General features: G+C 36.5%; 1 protein-coding gene across 1 annotated transcript in view; it reads left to right on the forward strand.

The window, feature by feature from the left end:
* LOC306911615 (general transcription factor II-I repeat domain-containing protein 2-like) overlaps positions 1–17173 on the forward strand; it is a gene marked incomplete at both ends in the record, with an annotated part of 42638 nt that overhangs the window by 13687 nt on the left and 11778 nt on the right. The gene's annotated exons all lie outside the window — the stretch shown is intronic.

Below are 17173 nucleotides of genomic sequence, written 5' to 3' on the forward strand. Positions count from 1 at the left end.
TCATCATCCACTGATGCACTTTGTCACAAAATGCAGTTCTCAGCTCAGAAAGCTTGTTTCTGACATTGTTACAGCTCAATTGGAGCATTTCAGTAATGAACAGTGTTCTTTGTCAAAACTGACATTCTCGTCATCCACTGATGAACTATGTCACAAAATGCAGTTCTCAGCTCAGAAAGCTTGTTTCTGACATTCTAACAGCTCAATTGGAGCATTTTAGTAATGATCAGTGTTCTTTGTCAAAACTGACATTCTCATCATCCACTGATGCACTTTGTCAAAAAAATGCAGTTTTCAGCTCAGAAAGCTTGTTTCTGACATTCTAACAGCTCAATTGGAGCATTTTAGTAATGATCAGTGTTCTTTGTCATAAGTGACATTCTCATCATCCACTGATTCACTTTGTCACAAAATGCAGTTCTCAGCTCAGAAAGCTTGTTTCTGACATTCTAACAGCTCAATTGGACCATTTTAGTAATGATCAGTGTTCTTTGTCAAAAATGATATTCTCATCATCCACTGATGCTTTTTGTCACAAAATGCAGTTTTCAGCTCAGAAAGCTTGTTTCTGACATTCTAACAGCTCAATTAGAGCATTTTAGTAATGATCAGTGTTCTTTGTCAAAAGTGACATTCTCATCATCCACTGATTCACTTTGTCACAAAATGCAGTTCTCAGCTCAGAAAGCTTGTTTCTGACATTCTAACAGCTCAATTAGAGCATTTTAGTAATGAACAGTGTTCTTTGTCAAAACTGACATTCTCATCATCCACTGATGCACTTTGTCACAAAATGCAGTTCTCAGCTCAGAAAGCTTGTTTCTGACATTCTTACAGCTCAATTGGAGCATTTCAGTAATGAACAGTGTTCTTTGTCAAAACTGACATTCTCGTCATCCACTGATGAACTATGTCACAAAATGCAGTTCTCAGCTCAGAAAGCTTGTTTCTGACATTCTAACAGCTCAATTGGAGCATTTCAGTAATGAACAGTGTTCTTTGTCAAAACTGACATTCTCATCATCCACTGATGAACTTTGTCACAAAATGCAGTTCTCAGCTCAGAAAGCTTGTTTCTGACATTCTAAGAGCTCAATTAGAGCATTTTAGTAATGAACAGTGTTCTTTGTCAAAACTGACATTCTCATCATCCACTGATGCACTTTGTCAAAAAAATGCAGTTTTCAGCTCAGAAAGCTTGTTTCTGACATTCTAACAGCTCAATTGGAGCATTTTAGTAATGATCAGTGTTCTTTGTCAATACTGACATTCTCATCATCCACTGATTCACTTTGTCACAAAATGCAGTTCTCAGCTCAGAAAGCTTGTTTCTGACATTCTAACAGCTCAATTGGAGCATTTTAGTAATGATCAGTGTTCTTTGTCAAAACTGACATTCTCATCATCCACTGATGCTTTTTGTCACAAAATGCAGTTTTCAGCTCAGAAAGCTTGTTTCTGACATTCTAACAGCTCAATTAGAGCATTTTAGTAATGATCAGTGTTCTTTGTCAAAAGTGACATTCTCATCATCCACTGATTCACTTTGTCACAAAATGCAGTTCTCAGCTCAGAAAGCTTGTTTCTGACATTCTAAGAGCTCAATTAGAGCATTTTAGTAATGAACAGTGTTCTTTGTCAAAACTGACATTCTCATCATCCACTGATGCACTTTGTCAAAAAAATGCAGTTTTCAGCTCAGAAAGCTTGTTTCTGACATTCTAACAGCTCAATTGGAGCATTTTAGTAATGATCAGTGTTCTTTGTCAATACTGACATTCTCATCATCCACTGATTCACTTTGTCACAAAATGCAGTTCTCAGCTCAGAAAGCTTGTTTCTGACATTCTAACAGCTCAATTGGAGCATTTTAGTGATTATCAGTGTTCTTTGTCAAAACTGACATTCTCATCATCCACTGATTCACTTTGTCACAAAATGCATTTCTCAGCTCAGAAAGATTGTTTCTGACATTCTAACAGCTCAATTGGAGCATTTCAGTAATGAACAGTGTTCTTTGTCAAAACTGACATTCTCATCATCCACTGATGAACTATGTCACAAAATGCAGTTCTCAGCTCAGAAAGCTTGTTTCTGACATTCTAACAGCTTAATTGGAGCATTTTATTAATGATCAGTGTTCTTTGTCAAAACTGACATTCTCATCATCCACTGATGCTTTTTGTCACAAAATGCAGTTTTCAGATCAGAAAGCTTTGTTTCTGACATTCTAACAGCTCAATTGGAGCATTTTAATGATGATCAGTGTTCTTTGTCAAAAGTGACATTCTCATCATCCACTGATTCACTTTGTCACAAAATGCATTTCTCAGCTCAGAAAGCTTGTTTCTGACATTCTAACAGCTCAATTGGATCATTTCAGTAATGAACAGTGTTCTTTGTCAAAACTGACATTCTCATCATCCACTGATGAACTATGTCACAAAATGCAGTTCTCAGCTCAGAAAGCTTGTTTCTGACATTCTAACAGCTCAATTGGACCATTTTAGTAATGATCAGTGTTCTTTGTCAAAAATGATATTCTCATCATCCACTGATGCTTTTTGTCACAAAATGCAGTTTTCAGCTCAGAAAGCTTGTTTCTGACATTCTAACAGCTCAATTAGAGCATTTTAGTAATGATCAGTGTTCTTTGTCAAAAGTGACATTCTCATCATCCACTGATTCACTTTGTCACAAAATGCAGTTCTCAGCTCAGAAAGCTTGTTTCTGACATTCTTACAGCTCAATTGGAGCATTTCAGTAATGAACAGTGTTCTTTGTCAAAACTGACATTCTCGTCATCCACTGATGAACTATGTCACAAAATGCAGTTCTCAGCTCAGAAAGCTTGTTTCTGACATTCTAACAGCTCAATTGGAGCATTTCAGTAATGAACAGTGTTCTTTGTCAAAACTGACATTCTCGTCATCCACTGATGAACTATGTCACAAAATGCAGTTCTCAGCTCAGAAAGCTTGTTTCTGACATTCTAACAGCTCAATTGGAGCATTTTAGTAATGATCAGTGTTCTTTGTCAAAACTGACATTCTCATCATCCACTGATGCACTTTGTCAAAAAAATGCAGTTTTCAGCTCAGAAAGCTTGTTTCTGACATTCTAACAGCTCAATTGGAGCATTTTAGTAATGATCAGTGTTCTTTGTCATAAGTGACATTCTCATCATCCACTGATTCACTTTGTCACAAAATGCAGTTCTCAGCTCAGAAAGCTTGTTTCTGACATTCTAACAGCTCAATTAGAGCATTTTAGTAATGATCAGTGTTCTTTGTCAAAACTGACATTCTCATCATCCACTGATTCACTTTGTCACAAAATGCAGTTTTCAGCTCAGAAAGCTTGTTTCTGACATTCTAACAGCTCAATTAGAGCATTTTAGTAATGAACAGTGTTCTTTGTCAAAAGTGACATTCTCATCATCCACTGATTCACTTTGTCACAAAATGCAGTTCTCAGCTCAGAAAGCTTGTTTCTGACATTCTAACAGCTCAATTAGAGCATTTTAGTAATGAACAGTGTTCTTTGTCAAAACTGACATTCTCATCATCCACTGATGCACTTTGTCACAAAATGCAGTTCTCATCTCAGAAAGCTTGTTTCTGACATTCTTACAGCTCAATTGGAGCATTTCAGTAATGAACAGTGTTCTTTGTCAAAACTGACATTCTCATCATCCACTGATGCACTTTGTCACAAAATGCAGTTCTCAGCTCAGAAAGCTTGTTTCTGACATTCTAACAGCTCAATTGGAGCATTTCAGTAATGAACAGTGTTCTTTGTCAAAACTGACATTCTCATCATCCACTGATGAACTATGTCACAAAATGCAGTTCTCAGCTCAGAAAGCTTGTTTCTGACATTCTAACAGCTCAATTGGAGCATTTTAGTAATGATCACTGTTCTTTGTCAAAACTGACATTCTCATCATCCACTGATGCTTTTTGTCACAAAATGCAGTTTTCAGCTCAGAAAGCTTGTTTCTGACATTCTAACAGCTCAATTAGAGCATTTTAGTAATGATCAGTGTTCTTTGTCAAAAGTGACATTCTCATCATCCACTGATTCACTTTGTCACAAAATGCAGTTCTCAGCTCAGAAAGCTTGTTTCTGACATTCTAACAGCTCAATTAGAGCATTTTATTAATGAACAGTGTTCTTTGTCAAAACTGACATTCTCATCATCCACTGATGCACTTTGTCAAAAAAATGCAGTTTTCAGCTCAGAAAGCTTGTTTCTGACATTCTAACAGCTCAATTGGAGCATTTTAGTAATGATCAGTGTTCTTTGTCAAAAGTGACATTCTCATCATCCACTGATTCACTGTGTCACAAAATGCAGTTCTCAGCTCAGAAAGCTTGTTTCTGACATTCTAACAGCTCAATTAGAGCATTTTAGTAATGATCAGTGTTCTTTGTCAAAACTGACATTCTCATCATCCACTGATGCACTTTGTCACAAAATGCAGTTTTATGCTCAGAAAGCTTGTTTCTGACATTCTAACAGCTCAATTAGAGCATTTTAGTAATGATCAGTGTTCTTTGTCAAAAGTGACATTCTCATCATCCACTGATTCACTTTGTCACAAAATGCAGTTCTCAGCTCAGAAAGCTTGTTTCTGACATTCTAACAGCTCAATTAGAGCATTTTAGTAATGAACAGTGTTCTTTGTCAAAACTGACATTCTCATCATCCACTGATGCACTTTGTCAAAAAAATGCAGTTTTCAGCTCAGAAAGCTTGTTTCTGACATTCTAAGAGCTCAATTGGAGCATTTTAGTAATGAACAGTGTTCTTTGTCAATACTGACATTCTCATCATCCACTGATTCACTTTGTCACAAAATGCAGTTCTCACCTCAGAAAGCTTGTTTCTGACATTCTAACAGCTCAATTAGAGCATTTTACTAATGAACAGTGTTCTTTGTCAAAACTGACATTCTCATCATCCACTGATGCACTTTGTCACAAAATGCAGTTCTCAGCTCAGAAAGCTTGTTTCTGACATTCTAACAGCTCAATTAGAGCATTTTAGTAATGAACAGTGTTCTTTGTCAAAACTGACATTCTCATCATCCACTGATGCACTTTGTCAAAAAAATGCAGTTTTCAGCTCAGAAAGCTTGTTTCTGACATTCTAAGAGCTCAATTGGAGCATTTTAGTAATGAACAGTGTTCTTTGTCAATACTGACATTCTCATCATCCACTGATGCACTTTGTCAAAAAAATGCAGTTTTCAGCTCAGAAAGCTTGTTTCTGACATTCTAAGAGCTCAATTGGAGCATTTTAGTAATGAACAGTGTTCTTTGTCAATACTGACATTCTCATCATCCACTGATTCACTTTGTCACAAAATGCAGTTCTCAGCTCAGAAAGCTTGTTTCTGACATTCTAACAGCTCAATTAGAGCATTTTAGTAATGAACAGTGTTCTTTGTCAAAACTGACATTCTCATCATCCACTGATGCTTTTTGTCACAAAATGCAGTTTTCAGATCAGAAAGCTTGTTTCTGACATTCTAACAGCTCAATTGGAGCATTTTAATGATGATCAGTGTTCTTTGTCAAAAGTGACATTCTCATCATCCACTGATTCACTTTGTCACAAAATGCATTTCTCAGCTCAGAAAGCTTGTTTCTGACATTCTAACAGCTCAATTGGAGCATTTCAGTAATGAACAGTGTTCTTTGTCAAAACTGACATTCTCATCATCCACTGATGAACTATGTCACAAAATGCAGTTCTCAGCTCAGAAAGCTTGTTTCTGACATTCTAACAGCTCAATTGGACCATTTTAGTAACGATCAGTGTTTTTTGTCAAAAATGATATTCTCATCATCCACTGATGCTTTTTGTCACAAAATGCAGTTTTCAGCTCAGAAAGCTTGTTTCTGACATTCTAACAGCTCAATTAGAGCATTTTAGTAATGATCAGTGTTCTTTGTCAAAAGTGACATTCTCATCATCCACTGATTCACTTTGTCACAAAATGCAGTTCTCAGCTCAGAAAGCTTGTTTCTGACATTCTAACAGCTCAATTAGAGCATTTTAGTAATGAACAGTGTTCTTTGTCAAAACTGACATTCTCATCATCCACTGATGCACTTTGTCACAAAATGCAGTTCTCAGCTCAGAAAGCTTGTTTCTGACATTCTTACAGCTCAATTGGAGCATTTCAGTAATGAACAGTGTTCTTTGTCAAAACTGACATTCTCATCATCCACTGATGAACTATGTCACAAAATGCAGTTCTCAGCTCAGAAAGCTTGTTTCTGACATTCTAACAGCTCAATTGGAGCATTTCAGTAATGAACAGTGTTCTTTGTCAAAACTGACATTCTCATCATCCACTGATGAACTATGTCACAAAATGCAGTTCTCAGCTCAGAAAGCTTGTTTCTGACATTCTAACAGCTCAATTGGAGCATTTTAGTGATGATCAGTGTTCTTTGTCAAAACTGACATTCTCATCATCCACTGATGCTTTTTGTCAAAAAATGCAGTTCTCAGCTCAGAAAGCTTGTTTCTGACATTCTAACAGCTCAATTAGAGCATTTTATTAATGAACAGTGTTCTTTGTCAAAACTGACATTCTCATCATCCACTGATGCACTTTGTCAAAAAAATGCAGTTTTCAGCTCAGAAAGCTTGTTTCTGACATTCTAACAGCTCAATTGGAGCATTTTAGTAATGAACAGTGTTCTTTGTCAATACTGACATTCTCATCATCCACTGATGCACTTTGTCAAAAAAATGCAGTTTTCAGCTCAGAAAGCTTGTTTCTGACATTCTAAGAGCTCAATTGGAGCATTTTAGTAATGAACAGTGTTCTTTGTCAATACTGACATTCTCATCATCCACTGATTCACTTTGTCACAAAATGCAGTTCTCAGCTCAGAAAGCTTGTTTCTGACATTCTAAGAGCTCAATTAGAGCATTTTAGTAATGAACAGTGTTCTTTGTCAAAACTGACATTCTCATCATCCACTGATGCTTTTTGTCACAAAATGCAGTTTTCAGCTCAGAAAGCTTGTTTCTGACATTCTAACAGCTCAATTAGAGCATTTTAGTAATGATCAGTGTTCTTTGTCAAAAGTGACATTCTCATCATCCACTGATTCACTTTGTCACAAAATGCAGTTCTCAGCTCAGAAAGCTTGTTTCTGACATTCTAACAGCTCAATTAGAGCATTTTAGTAATGAACAGTGTTCTTTGTCAAAACTGACATTCTCATCATCCACTGATGCACTTTGTCACAAAATGCAGTTCTCAGCTCAGAAAGCTTGTTTCTGACATTCTTACAGCTCAATTGGAGCATTTCAGTAATGAACAGTGTTCTTTGTCAAAACTGACATTCTCGTCATCCACTGATGAACTATGTCACAAAATGCAGTTCTCAGCTCAGAAAGCTTGTTTCTGACATTCTAACAGCTCAATTGGAGCATTTCAGTAATGAACAGTGTTCTTTGTCAAAACTGACATTCTCATCATCCACTGATGAACTATGTCACAAAATGCAGTTCTCAGCTCAGAAAGCTTGTTTCTGACATTCTAACAGCTCAATTGGAGCATTTTAGTAATGATCAGTGTTCTTTGTCAAAACTGACATTCTCATCATCCACTGATGCACTTTGTCAAAAAAATGCATTTTCAGCTCAGAAAGCTTGTTTCTGACATTCTAACAGCTCAATTGGAGCATTTTAGTAATGATCAGTGTTCTTTGTCATAAGTGACATTCTCATCATCCACTGATTCACTTTGTCACAAAATGCAGTTCTCAGCTCAGAAAGCTTGTTTCTGACATTCTAACAGCTCAATTAGAGCATTTTAGTAATGATCAGTGTTCTTTGTCAAAACTGACATTCTCATCATCCACTGATTCACTTTGTCACAAAATGCAGTTTTCAGCTCAGAAAGCTTGTTTCTGACATTCTAACAGCTCAATTAGAGCATTTTAGTAATGAACAGTGTTCTTTGTCAAAAGTGACATTCTCATCATCCACTGATTCACTTTGTCACAAAATGCAGTTCTCAGCTCAGAAAGCTTGTTTCTGACATTCTAACAGCTCAATTAGAGCATTTTAGTAATGAACAGTGTTCTTTGTCAAAACTGACATTCTCATCATCCACTGATGCACTTTGTCACAAAATGCAGTTCTCATCTCAGAAAGCTTGTTTCTGACATTCTTACAGCTCAATTGGAGCATTTCAGTAATGAACAGTGTTCATTGTCAAAACTGACATTCTCATCATCCACTGATGCACTTTGTCACAAAATGCAGTTCTCAGCTCAGAAAGCTTGTTTCTGACATTCTAACAGCTCAATTGGAGCATTTCAGTAATGAACAGTGTTCTTTGTCAAAACTGACATTCTCATCATCCACTGATGAACTATGTCACAAAATGCAGTTCTCAGCTCAGAAAGCTTGTTTCTGACATTCTAACAGCTCAATTGGAGCATTTTAGTAATGATCACTGTTCTTTGTCAAAACTGACATTCTCATCATCCACTGATGCTTTTTGTCACAAAATGCAGTTTTCAGCTCAGAAAGCTTGTTTCTGACATTCTAACAGCTTAATTAGAGCATTTTAGTAATGATCAGTGTTCTTTGTCAAAAGTGACATTCTCATCATCCACTGATTCACTTTGTCACAAAATGCAGTTCTCAGCTCAGAAAGCTTGTTTCTGACATTCTAACAGCTCAATTAGAGCATTTTATTAATGAACAGTGTTCTTTGTCAAAACTGACATTCTCATCATCCACTGATGCACTTTGTCAAAAAAATGCAGTTTTCAGCTCAGAAAGCTTGTTTCTGACATTCTAACAGCTCAATTGGAGCATTTTAGTAATGATCAGTGTTCTTTGTCAAAAGTGACATTCTCATCATCCACTGATTCACTGTGTCACAAAATGCAGTTCTCAGCTCAGAAAGCTTGTTTCTGACATTCTAACAGCTCAATTAGAGCATTTTAGTAATGATCAGTGTTCTTTGTCAAAACTGACATTCTCATCATCCACTGATGCACTTTGTCACAAAATGCAGTTTTATGCTCAGAAAGCTTGTTTCTGACATTCTAACAGCTCAATTAGAGCATTTTAGTAATGATCAGTGTTCTTTGTCAAAAGTGACATTCTCATCATCCACTGATTCACTTTGTCACAAAATGCAGTTCTCAGCTCAGAAAGCTTGTTTCTGACATTCTAACAGCTCAATTAGAGCATTTTAGTAATGAACAGTGTTCTTTGTCAATACTGACATTCTCATCATCCACTGATTCACTTTGTCACAAAATGCAGTTCTCAGCTCAGAAAGCTTGTTTCTGACATTCTAACAGCTCAATTAGAGCATTTTAGTAATGAACAGTGTTCTTTGTCAAAACTGACATTCTCATCATCCACTGATGCACTTTGTCAAAAAAATGCAGTTTTCAGCTCAGAAAGCTTGTTTCTGACATTCTAAGAGCTCAATTGGAGCATTTTAGTAATGAACAGTGTTCTTTGTCAATACTGACATTCTCATCATCCACTGATTCACTTTGTCACAAAATGCAGTTCTCAGCTCAGAAAGCTTGTTTCTGACATTCTAACAGCTCAATTAGAGCATTTTAGTAATGAACAGTGTTCTTTGTCAAAACTGACATTCTCATCATCCACTGATGCACTTTGTCACAAAATGCAGTTCTCAGCTCAGAAAGCTTGTTTCTGACATTCTAACAGCTCAATTAGAGCATTTTAGTAATGAACAGTGTTCTTTGTCAAAACTGACATTCTCATCATCCACTGATGCACTTTGTCAAAAAAATGCAGTTTTCAGCTCAGAAAGCTTGTTTCTGACATTCTAAGAGCTCAATTGGAGCATTTTAGTAATGAACAGTGTTCTTTGTCAATACTGACATTCTCATCATCCACTGATTCACTTTGTCACAAAATGCAGTTCTCAGCTCAGAAAGCTTGTTTCTGACATTCTAACAGCTCAATTAGAGCATTTTAGTAATGAACAGTGTTCTTTGTCAAAACTGACATTCTCATCATCCACTGATGCTTTTTGTCACAAAATGCAGTTTTCAGATCAGAAAGCTTGTTTCTGACATTCTAACAGCTCAATTGGAGCATTTTAATGATGATCAGTGTTCTTTGTCAAAAGTGACATTCTCATCATCCACTGATTCACTTTGTCACAAAATGCAGTTTTCAGCTCAGAAAGCTTGTTTCTGACATTCTAACAGCTTAATTAGAGCATTTTAGTAATGATCAGTGTTCTTTGTCAAAAGTGACATTCTCATCATCCACTGATTCACTTTGTCACAAAATGCAGTTCTCAGCTCAGAAAGCTTGTTTCTGACATTCTAACAGCTCAATTAGAGCATTTTATTAATGAACAGTGTTCTTTGTCAAAACTGACATTCTCATCATCCACTGATGCACTTTGTCAAAAAAATGCAGTTTTCAGCTCAGAAAGCTTGTTTCTGACATTCTAACAGCTCAATTGGAGCATTTTAGTAATGATCAGTGTTCTTTGTCAAAAGTGACATTCTCATCATCCACTGATTCACTGTGTCACAAAATGCAGTTCTCAGCTCAGAAAGCTTGTTTCTGACATTCTAACAGCTCAATTAGAGCATTTTAGTAATGATCAGTGTTCTTTGTCAAAACTGACATTCTCATCATCCACTGATGCACTTTGTCACAAAATGCAGTTTTATGCTCAGAAAGCTTGTTTCTGACATTCTAACAGCTCAATTAGAGCATTTTAGTAATGATCAGTGTTCTTTGTCAAAAGTGACATTCTCATCATCCACTGATTCACTTTGTCACAAAATGCAGTTCTCAGCTCAGAAAGCTTGTTTCTGACATTCTAACAGCTCAATTAGAGCATTTTAGTAATGAACAGTGTTCTTTGTCAATACTGACATTCTCATCATCCACTGATTCACTTTGTCACAAAATGCAGTTCTCAGCTCAGAAAGCTTGTTTCTGACATTCTAACAGCTCAATTAGAGCATTTTAGTAATGAACAGTGTTCTTTGTCAAAACTGACATTCTCATCATCCACTGATGCACTTTGTCAAAAAAATGCAGTTTTCAGCTCAGAAAGCTTGTTTCTGACATTCTAAGAGCTCAATTGGAGCATTTTAGTAATGAACAGTGTTCTTTGTCAATACTGACATTCTCATCATCCACTGATTCACTTTGTCACAAAATGCAGTTCTCAGCTCAGAAAGCTTGTTTCTGACATTCTAACAGCTCAATTAGAGCATTTTAGTAATGAACAGTGTTCTTTGTCAAAACTGACATTCTCATCATCCACTGATGCACTTTGTCACAAAATGCAGTTCTCAGCTCAGAAAGCTTGTTTCTGACATTCTAACAGCTCAATTAGAGCATTTTAGTAATGAACAGTGTTCTTTGTCAAAACTGACATTCTCATCATCCACTGATGCACTTTGTCAAAAAAATGCAGTTTTCAGCTCAGAAAGCTTGTTTCTGACATTCTAAGAGCTCAATTGGAGCATTTTAGTAATGAACAGTGTTCTTTGTCAATACTGACATTCTCATCATCCACTGATTCACTTTGTCACAAAATGCAGTTCTCAGCTCAGAAAGCTTGTTTCTGACATTCTAACAGCTCAATTAGAGCATTTTAGTAATGAACAGTGTTCTTTGTCAAAACTGACATTCTCATCATCCACTGATGCTTTTTGTCACAAAATGCAGTTTTCAGATCAGAAAGCTTGTTTCTGACATTCTAACAGCTCAATTGGAGCATTTTAATGATGATCAGTGTTCTTTGTCAAAAGTGACATTCTCATCATCCACTGATTCACTTTGTCACAAAATGCATTTCTCAGCTCAGAAAGCTTGTTTCTGACATTCTAACAGCTCAATTGGAGCATTTCAGTAATGAACAGTGTTCTTTGTCAAAACTGACATTCTCATCATCCACTGATGAACTATGTCACAAAATGCAGTTCTCAGCTCAGAAAGCTTGTTTCTGACATTCTAACAGCTCAATTGGACCATTTTAGTAATGATCAGTGTTCTTTGTCAAAAATGATATTCTCATCATCCACTGATGCTTTTTGTCACAAAATGCAGTTTTCAGCTCAGAAAGCTTGTTTCTGACATTCTAACAGCTCAATTAGAGCATTTTAGTAATGATCAGTGTTCTTTCTCAAAAGTGACATTCTCATCATCCACTGATTCACTTTGTCACAAAATGCAGTTCTCAGCTCAGAAAGCTTGTTTCTGACATTCTAACAGCTCAATTAGAGCATTTTAGTAATGAACAGTGTTCTTTGTCAAAACTGACATTCTCATCATCCACTGATGCACTTTGTCACAAAATGCAGTTCTCAGCTCAGAAAGCTTGTTTCTGACATTCTTACAGCTCAATTGGAGCATTTCAGTAATGAACAGTGTTCTTTGTCAAAACTGACATTCTCATCATCCACTGATGAACTATGTCACAAAATGCAGTTCTCAGCTCAGAAAGCTTGTTTCTGACATTCTAACAGCTCAATTGGAGCATTTCAGTAATGAACAGTGTTCTTTGTCAAAACTGACATTCTCATCATCCACTGATGAACTATGTCACAAAATGCAGTTCTCAGCTCAGAAAGCTTGTTTCTGACATTCTAACAGCTCAATTGGAGCATTTTAGTGATGATCAGTGTTCTTTGTCAAAACTGACATTCTCATCACCCACTGATGCTTTTTGTCAAAAAATGCAGTTCTCAGCTCAGAAAGCTTGTTTCTGACATTCTAACAGCTCAATTAGAGCATTTTATTAATGAACAGTGTTCTTTGTCAAAACTGACATTCTCATCATCCACTGATGCACTTTGTCAAAAAAATGCAGTTTTCAGCTCAGAAAGCTTGTTTCTGACATTCTAACAGCTCAATTGGAGCATTTTAGTAATGAACAGTGTTCTTTGTCAATACTGACATTCTCATCATCCACTGATGCACTTTGTCAAAAAAATGCAGTTTTCAGCTCAGAAAGCTTGTTTCTGACATTCTAAGAGCTCAATTGGAGCATTTTAGTAATGAACAGTGTTCTTTGTCAATACTGACATTCTCATCATCCACTGATTCACTTTGTCACAAAATGCAGTTCTCAGCTCAGAAAGCTTGTTTCTGACATTCTAAGAGCTCAATTAGAGCATTTTAGTAATGAACAGTGTTCTTTGTCAAAACTGACATTCTCATCATCCACTGATGCTTTTTGTCACAAAATGCAGTTTTCAGCTCAGAAAGCTTGTTTCTGACATTCTAACAGCTCAATTAGAGCATTTTAGTAATGATCAGTGTTCTTTGTCAAAAGTGACATTCTCATCATCCACTGATTCACTTTGTCACAAAATGCAGTTCTCAGCTCAGAAAGCTTGTTTCTGACATTCTAACAGCTCAATTAGAGCATTTTAGTAATGAACAGTGTTCTTTGTCAAAACTGACATTCTCATCATCCACTGATGCACTTTGTCACAAAATGCAGTTCTCAGCTCAGAAAGCTTGTTTCTGACATTCTTACAGCTCAATTGGAGCATTTCAGTAATGAACAGTGTTCTTTGTCAAAACTGACATTCTCGTCATCCACTGATGAACTATGTCACAAAATGCAGTTCTCAGCTCAGAAAGCTTGTTTCTGACATTCTAACAGCTCAATTGGAGCATTTCAGTAATGAACAGTGTTCTTTGTCAAAACTGACATTCTCATCATCCACTGATGAACTATGTCACAAAATGCAGTTCTCAGCTCAGAAAGCTTGTTTCTGACATTCTAACAGCTCAATTGGAGCATTTTAGTAATGATCAGTGTTCTTTGTCAAAACTGACATTCTCATCATCCACTGATGCACTTTGTCAAAAAAATGCAGTTTTCAGCTCAGAAAGCTTGTTTCTGACATTCTAACAGCTCAATTGGAGCATTTTAGTAATGATCAGTGTTCTTTGTCATAAGTGACATTCTCATCATCCACTGATTCACTTTGTCACAAAATGCAGTTCTCAGCTCAGAAAGCTTGTTTCTGACATTCTAACAGCTCAATTAGAGCATTTCAGTAATGAACAGTGTTCTTTGTCAAAACTGACATTCTCGTCATCCACTGATGAACTATGTCACAAAATGCAGTTCTCAGCTCAGAAAGCTTGTTTCTGACATTCTAACAGCTCAATTGGAGCATTTCAGTAATGAACAGTGTTCTTTGTCAAAACTGACATTCTCATCATCCACTGATGAACTATGTCACAAAATGCAGTTCTCAGCTCAGAAAGCTTGTTTCTGACATTCTAACAGCTCAATTGGAGCATTTTAGTAATGATCAGTGTTCTTTGTCAAAACTGACATTCTCATCATCCACTGATGCACTTTGTCAAAAAAATGCAGTTCTCAGCTCAGAAAGCTTGTTTCTGACATTCTAACAGCTCAATTGGAGCATTTTAGTGATGATCAGTGTTCTTTGTCAAAACTGACATTCTCATCACCCACTGATGCTTTTTGTCAAAAAATGCAGTTCTCAGCTCAGAAAGCTTGTTTCTGACATTCTAACAGCTCAATTAGAGCATTTTATTAATGAACAGTGTTCTTTGTCAAAACTGACATTCTCATCATCCACTGATGCACTTTGTCAAAAAAATGCAGTTTTCAGCTCAGAAAGCTTGTTTCTGACATTCTAACAGCTCAATTGGAGCATTTTAGTAATGAACAGTGTTCTTTGTCAATACTGACATTCTCATCATCCACTGATGCACTTTGTCAAAAAAATGCAGTTTTCAGCTCAGAAAGCTTGTTTCTGACATTCTAAGAGCTCAATTGGAGCATTTTAGTAATGAACAGTGTTCTTTGTCAATACTGACATTCTCATCATCCACTGATTCACTTTGTCACAAAATGCAGTTCTCAGCTCAGAAAGCTTGTTTCTGTAATTCTAAGAGCTCAATTAGAGCATTTTAGTAATGAACAGTGTTCTTTGTCAAAACTGACATTCTCATCATCCACTGATGCTTTTTGTCACAAAATGCAGTTTTCAGCTCAGAAAGCTTGTTTCTGACATTCTAACAGCTCAATTAGAGCATTTTAGTAATGATCAGTGTTCTTTGTCAAAAGTGACATTCTCATCATCCACTGATTCACTTTGTCACAAAATGCAGTTCTCAGCTCAGAAAGCTTGTTTCTGACATTCTAACAGCTCAATTAGAGCATTTTAGTAATGAACAGTGTTCTTTGTCAAAACTGACATTCTCATCATCCACTGATGCACTTTGTCACAAAATGCAGTTCTCAGCTCAGAAAGCTTGTTTCTGACATTCTTACAGCTCAATTGGAGCATTTCAGTAATGAACAGTGTTCTTTGTCAAAACTGACATTCTCGTCATCCACTGATGAACTATGTCACAAAATGCAGTTCTCAGCTCAGAAAGCTTGTTTCTGACATTCTAACAGCTCAATTGGAGCATTTCAGTAATGAACAGTGTTCTTTGTCAAAACTGACATTCTCATCATCCACTGATGAACTATGTCACAAAATGCAGTTCTCAGCTCAGAAAGCTTGTTTCTGACATTCTAACAGCTCAATTGGAGCATTTTAGTAATGATCAGTGTTCTTTGTCAAAACTGACATTCTCATCATCCACTGATGCACTTTGTCAAAAAAATGCAGTTTTCAGCTCAGAAAGCTTGTTTCTGACATTCTAACAGCTCAATTGGAGCATTTTAGTAATGATCAGTGTTCTTTGTCATAAGTGACATTCTCATCATCCACTGATTCACTTTGTCACAAAATGCAGTTCTCAGCTCAGAAAGCTTGTTTCTGACATTCTAACAGCTCAATTAGAGCATTTCAGTAATGAACAGTGTTCTTTGTCAAAACTGACATTCTCGTCATCCACTGATGAACTATGTCACAAAATGCAGTTCTCAGCTCAGAAAGCTTGTTTCTGACATTCTAACAGCTCAATTGGAGCATTTCAGTAATGAACAGTGTTCTTTGTCAAAACTGACATTCTCATCATCCACTGATGAACTATGTCACAAAATGCAGTTCTCAGCTCAGAAAGCTTGTTTCTGACATTCTAACAGCTCAATTGGAGCATTTTAGTAATGATCAGTGTTCTTTGTCAAAACTGACATTCTCATCATCCACTGATGCACTTTGTCAAAAAAATGCAGTTTTCAGCTCAGAAAGCTTGTTTCTGACATTCTAACAGCTCAATTGGAGCATTTTAGTAATGATCAGTGTTCTTTGTCATAAGTGACATTCTCATCATCCACTGATTCACTTTGTCACAAAATGCAGTTCTCAGCTCAGAAAGCTTGTTTCTGACATTCTAACAGCTCAATTAGAGCATTTTAGTAATGATCAGTGTTCTTTGTCAAAACTGACATTCTCATCATCCACTGATTCACTTTGTCACAAAATGCAGTTTTCAGCTCAGAAAGCTTGTTTCTGACATTCTAACAGCTCAATTAGAGCATTTTAGTAATGAACAGTGTTCTTTGTCAAAAGTGACATTCTCATCATCCACTGATTCACTTTGTCACAAAATGCAGTTCTCAGCTCAGAAAGCTTGTTTCTGACATTCTAACACCTCAATTAGAGCATTTTAGTAATGAACAGTGTTCTTTGTCAAAACTGACATTCTCATCATCCACTGATGCACTTTGTCACAAAATGCAGTTCTCATCTCAGAAAGCTTGTTTCTGACATTCTTACAGCTCAATTGGAGCATTTCAGTAATGAACAGTGTTCTTTGTCAAAACTGACATTCTCATCATCCACTGATGCACTTTGTCACAAAATGCAGTTCTCAGCTCAGAAAGCTTGTTTCTGACATTCTAACAGCTCAATTGGAGCATTTCAGTAATGAACAGTGTTCTTTGTCAAAACTGACATTCTCATCATCCACTGATGAACTATGTCACAAAATGCAGTTCTCAGCTCAGAAAGCTTGTTTCTGACATTCTAACAGCTCAATTGGAGCATTTTAGTAATGATCACTGTTCTTTGTCAAAACTGACATTCTCATCATCCACTGATGCTTTTTGTCACAAAATGCAGTTTTCAGCTCAGAAAGCTTGTTTCTGACATTCTAACAGCTCAATTAGAGCATTTTAGTAATGATCAGTGTTCTTTGTCAAAAGTGACATTCTCA

Source organism: Barbatula barbatula (assembly GCF_947034865.1).
Source record: "Barbatula barbatula genome assembly, chromosome: 22".
NCBI lineage: Eukaryota > Metazoa > Chordata > Actinopteri > Cypriniformes > Nemacheilidae > Barbatula > Barbatula barbatula.